At 38.5% G+C, this 15,327-nt stretch overlaps 1 pseudogene; it reads left to right on the forward strand.

Moving 5' to 3' along the window:
- Positions 1 to 7,246: 7,246 nt before the first annotated feature.
- The window catches only part of LOC112786005 (heat shock protein 90-6, mitochondrial-like), a 29,477-nt pseudogene continuing 21,396 nt past the window's right edge, over positions 7,247 to 15,327 (forward strand).

A 15,327-nucleotide genomic window follows, 5' to 3' on the forward strand; every position in this document is an offset into this window, starting at 1 on the left:
GGGCCACGCTTTTAAAAGTGTGGCCTAAGGTTTCAAAGCGTGTCCCAAAATTTCTCTTTTCTTCCTCTTAGCTTATTTTGTGCTATTTTGCTTCTTTTTCCACTTATTTCCTACAAAATTTATAAAATCAAAAGATCATGAAAATATACCATTTAAGCACAAAATCTTTCAATATCTAAGCACAAATCATCAATTTCTTGTATAAAAATGCATAAAACAATATGACATGATGACATGTCATCATGGTTCAACAACATCAACTCTCATGCACCCCTCAGAATCATTAGAGTGTTTAATAGCTTCAAACACATTAAGGACCACCTGTTCTTCATTGACCCTCAAGGTTAATTCACCCTTTTGCACATCAATCAAAGCTCTGTCTATAGCAAAAAAAGGTCTTCCAAAAATAATAGAGGACTTCTTATCCTCTTCCATATCCAATATGACAAAATCAGCAGAAAAAATAAATGGCCCTACTTTCACAAGTAAATCCTCAACAACCCCCATAGAAATTTTAATAGAAAGATCAGCAAGTTGAAGAGAAATACGAGTGGATTTTGCCTCCTCAATTTTGAGCTTTGTCATCACTAAAAGTGGCATGAGGTTGATGCTAGCTCCAAGATCACACAAAGCTCTCTGAATAGTGACATCTCCAATGGTGCAAAGAATTATAAAGCTTCATGGGTCCTGCATCCTCTCAGGAAGGTTATGTTGAATAATAGTACTGCATTCCTTTGTTAATACCACTGTCTCATTTTCCTTCCAATTCCTCTTGTTAGTCAAAAATTATTTCATGAATTTAGCATAGAGAGGCATTTGCTCAAGAGCCTTAGCAAAAGGAATGTTGATTTGAAGCTTCTTGAAGTCTTCTAAAAATCTAGAAAATTGCTTGCCTTTGGAAGCCTTCAAAAGTCTTTGAGGATATAGAATTTTAGGTTTGTACTCAGGTGTAAGATGAGTGTCAAGAGAGAATGGGAATGGATTATCTGCACCCCTAAGGGAGACGTGCTCCACCTCTTCTTTCTTCTCCTCTGGAGCTTCTTTTCAACTAGCTCCTCATTGACCGTAGTCTCAGAACCAGCTACTTTATCACTTCTCAATTGAATGGCCTTGCAATCTTCTCTTGGATTCACCACTGTATCACTAGAAAGTGTATATGGAGGCCTCTCAGGTACTTGCTTGCTCAACTGGCCTACTTGCACCTCCAAGTTTCTGAGTGAAGCTCTATTATCCTGTATAAAACTAGCCAGTAGTGCTTCCAAATCAGTGTTCTTATGGGGTTGAAAATTTGCCTGCTGAGGTGCTTATTGTTGATGAGACTGAAACTGGCAGTTATTATAATTATTCTACTGAAAACTGCCCTGAGAATTATTGTTAAAATTATGTGGTCTCTGAAGTTGCTCTCTCCACCACAGATTTGGGTGATTTCTCCATCCCTGATTATAGGTCTTAGCATTTGGATCATTATTGGGGTTTCTAGGAGCATTCCCCATGTAATTGACCTGTTCAGAAGAAGATTGAGCATAATCATAATTCTCACCTTGCATAGAGCTACCAGTCATGTTATAAGGAGCCTCTTGAGGGAAATTCTGAGTATTAGCAGCTGAAACCTGCATCCCACTCAATTGTTGAGCAATCATATTCATCTGCTGAGACAAAATTTTGTTCTAAGTAAGAAGAGCATCCAAAGCCTCTACTTCCAAAATGCCTTTTTTCTAAGGGGTTCTAGAGTTCACAGGATTCCTGTTAGATGAGTAGAGATATTGGTTGTTAGCAACTAACTCAATAAGCTCAGTAGTCTCCTCAGGTGTCTTCTTCATGTGCAATGAACCACCTGCAGAATTATCTAAACACATCTTGGACATTTCACATAAGCCCTCATAAAAGATCTCCAGCTGAGTCCATTTAGAAAACATGTCAGGAGGGCATTGCTTGGTCAGCAGATTGTATCTCTCATAGGCTTCATAGAGGGTCTCACCATCTTTCTACCTGAAGGTCTGAACCTCCACCCTTAGCTTAGTCAGCTTTTGTGGTGGGAAAAATTTACACAAAAATTCAGTGACCACCTTATCCTAAGTGTCCAGGCTTCAGTTCAAAATGGTTTGCAACTATAGGAGGCACCACAATACTTTTCCCATAGAGATCTGGATTGGGAGTAGTGTATGAGCCGAACACTCTTCTTTGTTCATTCTCATTTGGAATTCCCACATTGGCATTAACAGCACGATTATGATCCATAGTGGATTCTGCAGCTTCCTTTTCAAAGATCTAACTCAGATTTTCACTAGCCTTGTAAAGTCTAGCATGTTGCAAAGGCCGCCTAAAAGTTCTTTCAAGTTCAGAATCAAAATTTGTAAGAGGTTCTTTGTCTTTGTTCTTGCTCATAAACAGACAGAAAACAAAAAAAGTGGGATTCTCTATGTCAGAGTATAGAGAATTCCCAGTGACGTAACCTGTGTAAAAAAAATAAAATAAAACACTAACTAATTAAAGCCAAACACTTTCGAAAATTATAACTAAGATTAAGCTAGGAAATTCAAAATTTATAAAAAAATGAACAAAAAAATTAAAATAAAATTAACTAGGTAACACCAAACGTAATTTCAGAAACTAAAGAAAAATACTAGTTAGAATTTTTGAAAATTAAGGAGCAAAAATTAAATACAATTAAAACAAAAATGCCTAATCTAAGCAATCAAACAACTAATAGTTGTCAATCACAATCAATCCCCGGCAACGGCGCCAAAACTTGGTGTGAAATTTATAACCCACAAACTAACAGGCAAATGCACTGGATCATACCAAGTAATACCTCAAGTGAATGAGGATCGATCCCACGAGGATTGACGGACTAAGCAATAATGATTACGTGATATACTTAGTTAGATAAACAGAAAAGAGTGTTTTGAGAGTTCAAAAGCATTAACAGTAAATTCAGAATATCAGAAAGTAAGCAGTAAACGGTTTGTGAAATATATGGAGAAAACAGTTAAGGTTTCAGAGATATTTATTTTCCAGATTAACTTTTCTTACCAACTATTTTAATTATGCAAAATTCAATTCATGGCAAACTATATGTGACTAAACCCTAATTCCTTAGAACTTTTTAGTCTCCTCTAACCTTCATCAACTGCCAATTCCTTGCTAACTTGATTCCAATTAGAGGGTTAAGTTCAATTCTAGTTTATATGCCACAGAAATCCTAATTATCCAAATATAAGAGGATTATATGCCATGTATCCCATTAAGTCCATGATGCCAGGGCATCTTGGCTAGTTTCACAAGCCATTTTTAGTTTGTTTTAGGGTAGTTTCATGCATTTTCCTAGGAAAAAATAAGCAAGTATTTAGTTGAATATGCATTCATACCTTGATTCAAGCAAACATTATGAATTCTAGACAATTTCATGAGAATAATGCAAGGATTGAATGATAAAATGAATGATGCATCATCTCATGATTAAGAGCAAGACTTTGATGCACTTTGTTTGATTGATTTCAGGTGAAGAGAAGCAGAGAAAGGGTGAGAAAGAAGCAGAGAAGGCAACGTTGGTGGCCAAAGTTGGCTCACCAACGTTGCCACCAACGTTCCAAGGCTTGATATGCAACATTGGTGGCCAAAGTTGACACACCAACGTTGCTGGCAACGTTATGAAAAAGAGGTGCTAACGTTGGTGGGAACATTGGTGAACCAACGTTACCACCAACATCTTCGATAAAAGCTCACTTTGGAGATCGAAGAATTTTGATATGACGCGTACCCGTCGATGACGCGTACGCGTGAAAGCAGAAAACAGCAACTCTCGCATACGTGTGGGCGACACGTACGCATGACCATGAAAGCGTTGGTGTGCAAATGTTGCCCCAAACGTTGCCACCAACATTTTTGATAGATTTTGAGAAAATTGCATGGAAAACTGGTCATCGACGCGCATGCGTGGACGATTCGCACGCGTGAAGTGGCAAAATCCAGCTTTGATGCATACGCGTGGGCCACACGTACACGTGACCAGGCCAATATTGGTGGTAACGTTGGTGCACAAACGTTGCCTCAAACGTTCTTCAATGATTTAAAGGGAACGTTGGCCAACGTTAGTGGCCACCAACGTTAGTTACTAACGTCCATGCTGAGCTCATTTCCAGTGGCACCCATGCAAGCTCATAAAAATTGGTTAACTCAAGACCACGTCAGCATAACTAAAAGCCACTCTCAACTAGCTTTAAGAAGGGCCAAAGCCCAGATCCAAGACTTCAAGACTGAATGAAGAAAGTGTATAAATAGCATAGAATTTAAGTTAGAAAAGGCTGGGAAGCAGGGGATCCTAATTGGGCAACCCTAAATACATTTTCTTTGTACTTTTCTTTTAGCAGATGTACTTTCTTTTCTTTTTCCTTTTCTGTTAAAATTGAGCTATGAACAACTATACCCATTTTCATTGGGTTAGGGAGCTCTATTGTAATTCAATGGATCAATCATAGTTTTCATTCTTCTTCTTCTTTCCTTTCTCTTTGACTTACTTGAAAGCTTTCGATCTTCATCCAATTGAGTAACTGTCTTGGAAGAGAAGTTGCTCATACATGGATTTTCTCTGAACCTTGGAAGAGGAATGAGGAAATCATGCTAGAAATATTTTCTCATGTTGGACCGGATTGGGCGTTGGATGGATATAGTGACATATAATCCTACCAATACTTTGATTTAGAAAAATATGTGGTATAATCAGTGATCGTACTTCATCTCTTCCCATGAGCAATTAGATCAAGGTATTGGGCAATTGTTCAAGCTTAGAGAGATTGAATTGTCAAGGAATTGGGATTCAATCACCTAAGATTGTCAAGAGATCAATGAGTTGCATGGATTGAGAAAGAGATGAGAATGAACTTGATCCAGAGAAAACAATATCTCCTGAGCCCAATGAACCTCCCATCTCTGATCTTCCCATTCTTTACATTCTGCTGTTTACATTTATGCTCATCACCCCCATTCCCATTTAAGTTTCTTCAAGTTTAATTTTCTGCCATTACTTTCTGCAATTTACATTCAGCTCTTTTACCTTCAGTCATTTACATTTCTTAAAATTTATGTTTTCTGCCATTTTAATTTCTGCAATTCCCAATTCAAATCTGCTCAGTTCAACTAGAACACTCCTCTAATTAAAGTTGCTCAACCAATCAATCCTTGTGGGATTCGACCTCACTCTACTGTGAGTTTTTACTTGGCAACATTCGGTATACTTGTCGAAGGAAATTTGTAGCGATACAGATTTTCGTGCATCGAGTTTATGGTGCCGTTGCCGGAGATTGATTTTGCATTAACAATGATTAAATTGGAGGATAACTAGATTGAACATTTTTTTTCTTGTTAATTTGTTCCATTTCAGCTTGTTTACTTTCATTTACTTTCATTTTCAGCAATTTGATTTGTTTTCCTTTGCTTATTTATATTCTCATTGCTTATTTACATTTCAGCACACTAATCCACTAACTGTTTGATCAATTGTACTAACCACTCTAACTACAATTTTCAACAAGAGAATCCTTCACTTATATTTGCTTGTCTGTTTGCTGAGTGTATGACAGGTAGAAGAGGAGGAGCCTCAACTTCTTTTGATAGTGAACCCGATAGGACCTTCCTTAGACTAAGGAGGGAAGCAAGAGGTAAAGGAATTGTTGGAGAGGAAGCTATGGAAGAAGATCTAGACGTTACTATGGAGGAAGAAGTTCATAATCATGTTGGAGAAGGTGCTGGTAACCATGTTGGGCAGGAGAGAAGAGTTTTAGGCTCTTTCATCAACCCAAACCTAGGAAACTATGGAAGTAGCATCCTAAAACCAACCATTCATGCCAATAATTTTGAGTTAAAACCTCAACTCATCACCCTTGTTCAAAATAATTGCTCATTTGGAGGAAGTGCCCAGAAAGACCCCAACCAACATCTAACCACATTCTTGAGAATATGTGATACTGTGAAGGCCAATGGTGTTCACCCTGACACCTACAAACTGCTTTTGTTTCCCTTTTCTCTCAGAGATAAAGCAGCAAAGTGGCTAGAGTCTTTTTCAAAGGAGAGTTTGACAACTTGGGAAGAAGTGGTGAACAAGTTCTTGGCAAGATTTTATCCTCCCTAAAAAGTTAACAGGTTGAGGGCTAAGGTACAAACGTTTAGGCAACAAGATGGAGAAACTCTCTATGAAGCATAGGAGAGATACAAGGAGTTGACAAGAAAGTGTCCTCTGGACATGTTGAATGAATGGGTACAGCTGCACATTTTCTATGAAGGATTGACACAAGAATCAAAGAAGGCCTTAGATAACTCTTCAAGAGGCTCTCTTAAAAAGAAGAAGACAATTGAAGAGGCCATATACATCATAGAAACTGTGGCCAACAATGAATACTTCTATGCCTCTAATAGAAACCCAAATAGAGGAGTGATGGAGTTAAATCCCATGGATACATTGCTAGCTCAAAACAAGTTGATCACCAAGCAATTGGCAGACCTCACCAAGCAGATGGAGAGGAACTAAGTTGCAGCAGTCAATACTCAACCACCAGCTCAAGAAGGAGTGAATGCAAAGGAAGAGGGTGATTGGGAGCAAGCTAATTATGCTGGAAACTCATCAAGACAACCCTATGATCCACACTCCAAAACCTACAATCCTGGTTGGAAGAACCATCCAAACTTTGGGTGGGAAAACCAGCAAAATCAAAACCAAGATTAGAGACCTCACAACTCCAACCATTACAACAATTTCACTTACCAACACTCCAACCAAAGACCATCTCAAACCCCGCACAAAAACTTCTTCCAGCCTCCATATCAAACCCAAAATAGCCATTCTCAACCTCCAAGTTCCAACTTACCACCACCATCTAAAGATAGATTATCCCGGATTGAGGCCTTACTTGGAGAACTTTGTAAGGATTTTTAAGACAACAGAGCATTCAAAGAGGAAGTAAGGTCTAATATGAAGAACCAGGAAGATGCCATCAAGAAGCTTGAATCCTAAGTAGGATTCCTTTCTCAACAAATCCCTAAATTCACTAACAGTTTTCCAAGTGACACTAAGAAGAATCCAAGAGGAGAAACAAAAAATGTGAGATGGAAAGAGTGTAAGGCAATCACTCTAAGAAGTGAGGAAACTTTGGAGGAAGAAATTAGCAGGACATCAAAGTATACCCAAGGAGTTCTAAAGGAGAGGTTGGAAGAGAAAGAACAAGGAATTGACTCTGCACAAATGAGGGAACCAATGGGGAAGGAAATTCTAAAACCTTATAGGCCAAAAGCACCATTCCCTCAGAGACTTAGGGGTGGTGAAAAAGAAAAGACGTATTCTAGGTTCCTAGATGTATTTATATCTCTTCATATCAACATTCCCTTCATTGAAGCCCTCCAACAGATGCCCTCATATATTAAGTGCATGAAGGAGTTGCTAACCAAGAAGAGTACCTTAAAGGGTGGGCAAACAGTAGTGATGACTAAGGAGAGCAGTGCCCTCATCCAGAAGGATTTGCCCACAAAGAAGAAAGATCCAGGGAGTTTTCACATCCCTTGCACTATAGGGGATACAATGATTGACAGAGGGTTTTGTGATCTTGGAGCGAGTATAAATCTAATGCCTCTGTCGCTCATGAAGAAGCTACAAATCAATGAGTTAAAATCCACAGATATAACTCTTCAACTGGCTAACAAGACCAAAAAACAAGCACTAGGAGTGGTTGAAAATGTGCTGGTCAAGGTAGGAAGGTACTTCCTCCCTACAGACTTTGTTGTTCTGGAAATAGAAGAAAGTTATCTTCATCCAATCATTCTAGGAAGACCATTCTTAGCCACAGCCAGAGCACTCATAGATGTTGAGGAAGGAGAGTTGATATTGAGAATACATGATGAATAACTCACATTTCATGTCTTCAAACCTTCACATGAAGCTGAACAAGAGAATAGAGACTTGAAGGATGATCACAAGGATGTATTCCTGAAGGAAGCAAGCAATGAATCACAAGCAGAGCCTCCAAAGACATCCTTGGTGGAAAAACAAGGAGTCCAAGTAATACAACAATCAAAGAAGTCCAAGGAGGAGCTGAAACCTCAAGATTCAAAAGAGACAATCAACAAGATCCCTCCTGACAAAGAGATCACAAGGAATAAGGCACCACCAAAAGAAGGAAGGAAGAAAATGCCAAGAGGTGGGAAGAACAAAAAAATCCCCACTGAAGATTTTTCTCCAGGGGACAGAGTGATATCGATCCACCAACCACTAATACCACCTCACTTTCCTGTGATACCATCTCAACTACCTCAAGTGTAAATCATCAATAAAATCTTATCCTTGGAGCATGTAGAGATTCTCAAAGAGGCAAGCAGAGACAGATTCACTGCAAGAGGAGAAGACCTGAGACATTACAACCCTCCTTGATAAAGACCAATCGTCAAGCTAATGACGTTAAAGGAGCACTTGTTGGGAGGCAACCCAACCAGAGGTAACTCTCTTTTCTTATCTATTTCAATAAAATAGTTAAGTAGATTTCCCTGTATTGCAAGGAGTTAAGTTTGGTGTTTCACACCAAGGTGATTATGTCATGAGTCAACAATTCAAGAGCAAATGTGTGATACTAAGTTTGGTATTCTACCATAAATTTCAATTAACCACATGATGATCCTCAGCAGCATGACTAATCACCAACCCCAAACAACTATAAAAGTCACTTGACTTTGCAATTTTCTTTCAGTTTATCTTTGTTTAAGAAAAAAAAAAGCAACTGATGTTACATTGCATGCATACAACTCATTGCACACAGAACTAAGCAAAAAATTAAGTTTGGTGTTCACACACCAGATTGAGTTCAGAAGCTCACAAACATACATGCATGCTAACCATCTCTCAAGTGCTTGGGAAACAAGCAACCTCCAATAACTTTGCAAGAATTCAATCAATCTCTTGAAAGAACTATGCACCATCATCCAAGGAGATAAAGAAGGATACAAAAGCTATGGATGATGATGACAAGGAAGAAATAAGAAGACACCAAGAGGTTGTATTGTTACTTAACTATTTCTGGTTTGTAGTGCTTTAATTGAAAGTATGATTGTACCCTGTTTGCATGAACCTTTACATTCTGTTTGTCTTTCTTTATTGTCATTTTGGGCTTCTAGTCTAAGTGTCTGCTTTATTTTCATCCTGCTTGAATTGTATGCTGTGTCCTTGAGCTCAATAAAAGAAATTATGAGAATTTGATGTGAAAGACAAGAGTGAAATCCAATGTGCATAATAAAGTTCTAGTGTTGTGGTAGTATTTGCTAGCTAAGTTGGTTCATCAGTAAGGTACAAGGCTAAGATATCTCTTGAAGTATGAGCTTGAAGTGCATTCTATGAGACAAATGAATTAATAAGATCCTAAAAAGAGAAAAAGAGAATGAAAAAAAAAAAGAAAAGAGCAGAACATAAAGCTAGGCACCAATAGTTTGAACCTTGAGGCATGTGTCTGTGGTGTTTTTGTGCGAGGATCTGCTTGGATGAGTAAGTTCTTAGGAGTGCTTCATCACTTGAAAACTTAGGTTAACTAACCTGGGATTGTCAACTAAAAGTCCACTATCAAGAGCAACCTTTTCACAAAACATTTAGCAACCCAAAGAGGTGCTGGACACCAAGGTCTCAGGAATGAATAACAAACCATGTGCCTGTGGTGTGTATGTACTGAGGAGAGACTTTGGTGATTAAGTCCTTAGGAGTGTTTCAACACCTAGCACCTTGAACCAACTGGTTCGGGAGTGTTGGCTGAAAGCCTATCCTAGAGAGTTGTCTCAACACAGAACACTTAGCTATAGAAAGCAATAAGCTCTAAAGAAGGAAAGAAAACAAAAATAGAGATAAGTTAAGGATCAAGAATTAGAGTCTCAAAGAAGGCAATAGAGTGAGAATTTAAGAGCATATGATAGCCTAGCAACCAGCAAGAACATGAACCTAAATTGCCACGCATGAAACTCCATGAACCAAGGATTTGAATTCTCTGAATAAGGACTTGTATCTCTTGTATTTTCATTTCATTCTTCTTATGCTCTATCACTTGCTTGAGGACAAGTGATGAGAGGAACTTTTGCATGGTCTAGAAATTTGCGGATAAATCCTCGTTGCAAGTATAGTTTCTAAACCTTCAAAAGTCCTTTCATACAAACGTTTTAGTTGTCACAAGTAACAAACCCCTAAATAAATTGATAACCGAAGTATTCAAACTTCAGGTCGTCTTCTCAAGGAGCTGCAGGGAAGTATATTCTTATTATTTATTATTGGCTATGAGGATTGTAAATTGGGATTTTGAGAATGAGGAGCAAGTAATTTAAGTGGCAATTAAAGTAAATGAAGAACAAGTAATTTAAATAGCAAGTGAAATAAATAAATGACTGTAAATAAACTTTTGGCAAGGTATGAGAAATTAGAGGTCCTATCCTGGCTATCCTTATCAATGATGATAATAATTGAATCTTAATTCCACTTTGTTAGCCTTTACTAAGATAAAGGAAGGTCAAGGGATTAATTGGATTGATCTCCGAATCCTATTTTATTTTCTAAGAAAAGATTGGGATTCTTGAAGCTCAATTCAATTAACAAAGATAACAATTATCAAGCATGTTTGAGTTTGATAACTCCTGAGTTACTGATTTCTTAACCAAAACTAAAAGGAAAAAAGTAAATCTACTGGAATAAGAATGTCTTCAGATTGGGAATAATTGTAACTAATAAATAAAAGAAAGCAATATTAACTGAAATACCTCAAATAACATTAATCCAAAATAATAGTCTGTAACATGGAAGAATTCATAAACTAAATTGCAAAAGTAAATAATCAACTAAAGTAATGAATAAAAGTAAAAGAGAAGCTTAAAGTAAAGGAACATTAAACCTGGGATCGAGAGTCACTCCCAAATTAAGAGAAATCCTAAATTCTAATCCTAAAAGAGAGAGAGAATCTCTCTCTAAACTAAATCTAAATCATCAAAACTAAAACTAAAATCGTCTCTCTATGAATGGATGCATTCCCTCACTTCATAACCTCTGGTCTATGCCTTCTGGTCTTGGATTTGGGCCAAAAAGGGCTTCAGAAATCACTGGGAGCGTTTTCTGTAATTTCTGGTGCGTGGCCTCTGTCACGCATCCGCGTGGGTCACGCGGTCACGTCATTCGAAGCTTTTCTTGTCACGCGGTCGCGTCAGTCATGCGGCCGCATCATATGTATTTTGCTTAAGGCGCGCGGTCGCGTCAGTCATGCGGCCGCGTCGCTGTTGATTCGCGCTTGGCATGCGTCCGCGTCGCCCATGCGATCGCGTGGATGCCAGTTTCTTTAGAAACTCCATTTTGTGCTTTCCTTCCATTTTTGTATGTTTTCTTTCCATCCTTTAAGTCATTCCTGCCTTAGAAGATCTGAAACTACTCAACACACTAGTCCCGGCATCGAATGGAATTAAAGGTAATTAAAATAATTAGTTTTAAAGCATAGGAAACATGTTTTTCTCATACATCACATAATGAGGAAGGGAAAGTAAAACTATGCAATTAATATGAATAAGTGGGTGAAGGATTGAATAAATCACTCAAACTAAACACAAAATATATCATAAAATATGGGTTTATCAACGAGCAAGATTTAAGTTTGGTGTTGTGATGCCAGGGCATCTTGGCTAGTTTCACAAGCCATTTTAGTTTGTTTTAGGGTAGTTTCATGTATTTTCCTAGGAAATAAGTAAGTATTTGGTTGAATATGCATTCATACCTTGATTCAAGAAAACATTGTGAATTCTAGACAATTTCATGAGAATAATGCAAGGATTGAATGATAAAATAAATGATGCATCATCTTATGATTAAGAGCAAGACTTTGATGCACTTTGCTTGATTGATTTCAGGTGAAGAGAAGCAGAGGAAGGGTAAGAAAGAAGCAGAGAAGGCAACGTTGGTGGCCAAAGTTGGCTCACCAACGTTGCCACTAACGTTCTAAGGCTTGATATGCAATGTTGGTGGCCAAAGTTGGCACCCCAACGTTGCTGTAAACGTTATGACAAAGAGGTGCTAATGTTAGTGGGAACGTTGGAGAACCAATGTTACCACCAACGTCTTCAATAAAAGCTGACTTTGGAGATTGGAGAATTTTGATATGACGCATACGCGTGAAAGCGGAAAAATAGCAAGTCTTGCGTACGCATGGGCGACGCGCACGCGCAAAGTGGTAAAAATCCAGCTTTGACGCGTACACGTGGGCGACGCGTACCCATGACCATGAAAGCGTTGGTTTGCAAATTTTGCCACAAACGATGCCACTAACATTTTCGATAGATTCTGAGAAAGTTGCATGGAAAACTGGTCATCGACGCTCACGCGTGGGCGACGCACACGCGTGAAGTAGCAAAATCCAGCTTTGACGCGTACACGTGACCAGGCCAACATTGGTGGTAACGTTGGTGCATAAACGTTGCCTCAAACGTTCTTCAATGATTTAAGGGGAATGTTGGCCAACGTTAGTGGCCATCAACGTTAGTTACTAACGTCCATGCTGAGCTCATTTCCATTGGCACCCATGCAAGCTCATGAATGTTGGTTAACTCAAGCCCACGTCTGCATCACTAAGAGCCACTCTCAACTAGCTTCAACAAGGGCCAAAGCCCAGATCCAAGACTTCAAGACTGAATGAAGAAAGTGTATAAATAACATAGAATTTAAGTTAGAAAAGGCTGGGAAGTAGGGGATCCTAATTGGGAAACCCTAAATACATTTTCTTTGTACTTTTCTTTTAGCAGATGTACTTTCTTTTCTTTTTCCTTTTCTGTTGAAATTGAGCTATGAACAACTAAACCCCTTTTCATTGGGTTAAGGAGCTCTATTGTAATTCAATGGATCAATCATAGTTTTCATTCTTCTTCTTCTTTACTTTCTCTTTGATTTACTTGAAAGCTTTCGATCTTCATCCAATTGAGTAACTGTCTTGGAAGAGAAGTTGCTCATACTTGGATTTCCTCTGAACTTTGGAAGAGGAATGAGGAAATCATACTAGAAATGCTTTCTCATGTTGGACCGGATTGAGGGTTGTATGGATATAGTGACATATAATCCTACCAATACTTTGATTTGAAAAAATATTTGGTATAATCAGGGATCATATTTCATCTCTTCCTATGAGCAATTAGATCAAGGAATTGGGCAATTGTTTAAGCTTAGAGAGATTGAATTGCTAAGGAATTGAGATTCAATCACCTAAGATTGCTAAGAGATTAATGAGTTACATGGATTGAGGAAGAGATGAGAATGAACTTGATCCGAAAAATACAATATCTCCTGAGCCCAATGAACCTCCCATCTCTGATCTTTCCATTCTTTACATTCTGCTGTTTAAATTTATGCTCATCACCCCCATTCCAATTTAAGTTTTTGCAAGTTTAATTTCCTGCAATTACTTTCTGCAATTTACATTTAGCTCTTTTACCTTCAGTCATTTACATTTCTTACAATTTACCTTTCCTGCCATTTTAATTTCTGTAATTCCCAATTCAAATCTGCTCAGTTCAACTAGAACACTCCTCTAATTAAAGTTGCTCAACCAATCAATCCCTGTGGGATTCGACCTCACTCTACTGTGAGTTTTTACTTGATGACATTCGATATACTTGCCGAAGGAAATTTGTAGTGATACAGATTTTCGTGCATCAGTCCAGATAATTAGAAATTTAGGAGAAATTATTTTCAAGATGTTGTTCAAGCAAAGAGCTTTTACAAGTTTTACAAGAACTCAATTTGAACAAGGGTCATACTTCCGTTCCACCCAGATTCATAAGATAAAGAACGAAAATAATTCTTGAAATTGAAATCAATACATGAATTAAAATAGAACAGTAATAGTATTAATCCATAGAATAAACAGAGCTCCTAACCTTAACAGTGGAGGTTTAGTTGCTCATGGTTCAGAGAGAAAACAAAAATTTTGTAAAACTGTAAAGTGCAGAATGAGGTATGAAAGGAGAGAAGAGACGAGCCCGAAGGGCTGATATATAATCCTAATTAATGTAAAATATATTTTCTAAAAATCAATGGGCTATATCCGAGAAGTAGGCGATGGATCCTTGCGGCAAGGAATTGAATCATTTCATCACGAAACCTACGAGCATTATTGGAAACGTTTGGCATCAAACCGCATCGAAAATCCCTTCCAAATTCATTTGGGGGTATTCAGTCCCGTTATATCACATGTTTGTTGGCTTATCGAAATGTCTAGGCAGGTGGACTCGGAGGACCCTGCAGGCAAAACGAGTGGATCCCATGACTACAGGCTCGCCGTGTGATAGGGAAAGATTTTGCACCGGTTTGGAATTTCTCAATTGAAATTAAGTGTTTCGTTGATACCAAAGTCTAAACCGGCAATTCAATCCCTCACCATCAGAGTTTAAAATTTCTAATTCAAATTAACCGAGAGTAATTAAACCTCGGGTCGATCTCCCTAGGAACTAGTGACAACAGGTGCACAATTTTGGTTGTGGAAATTGGTGTGCGAAATTGTTACTCAGGTTGTGAATTATTGTTCGAAATTGATTCCCTGGCGATGGCACCAAAAATGGATGCACAGAACCATGGTCTAAACATATCTTCACAACTTCGCATAACTAACCAGCAAGTGCACTGGGTCGTCCAAGTAATAAACCTTACGTGAGTAAGGGTCGATCCCACGGAGATTGTTGGTATGAAGCAAGCTATGGTCACCCTGTAAATCTCAGTCAGGCGGATATAAAATAGTTATGGAGTTTTCGAAATTAATACTAAAATAAGGATAGGAATACTTATGTAAATCATTGGTGAGAATTTCAGATAAGCGTATGGAGATGCATTCATTCCTCTGAACCTCTGCTTTCCTGCTGTCTTCATCCAATCAGTCTTACTCCTTTCTATGGCTGGCTTTGTGTAAGGATGTCACCGGTGCCAATGGCTACTTTCAATCCTCTCGGGAAAATGGTCCAAATGCTCTGTCACAGCACGGCTAATCGTCTGGAGGCATCACCCTGGTCGTTGGTTGCATCCTATTCCTCTCTGTGAAAATGGTCCGATATGCTGTCACTGCATGGCTAATCATCTTGGAGGTTCTCGATCATACTGGAATAGAATTTACTATCCTTTTGCGTCTGTCACTACGCCCAGCACTCGCGAGTTTGGAGTTCGTCACAGTCATTCAATCCCAGAGTCCTACTCGGAATACCACAGACAAGGTTTAGACTTTCCGGACTCTCATGAATGCCGCCATCAATCTAGCTTATACCACGAAGATTCTGATTAAGAGATCTAAGAGATACTCATTCAAT

This window comes from Arachis hypogaea, chromosome 20 (genome assembly GCF_003086295.3).
Source record: "Arachis hypogaea cultivar Tifrunner chromosome 20, arahy.Tifrunner.gnm2.J5K5, whole genome shotgun sequence".
NCBI lineage: Eukaryota > Viridiplantae > Streptophyta > Magnoliopsida > Fabales > Fabaceae > Arachis > Arachis hypogaea.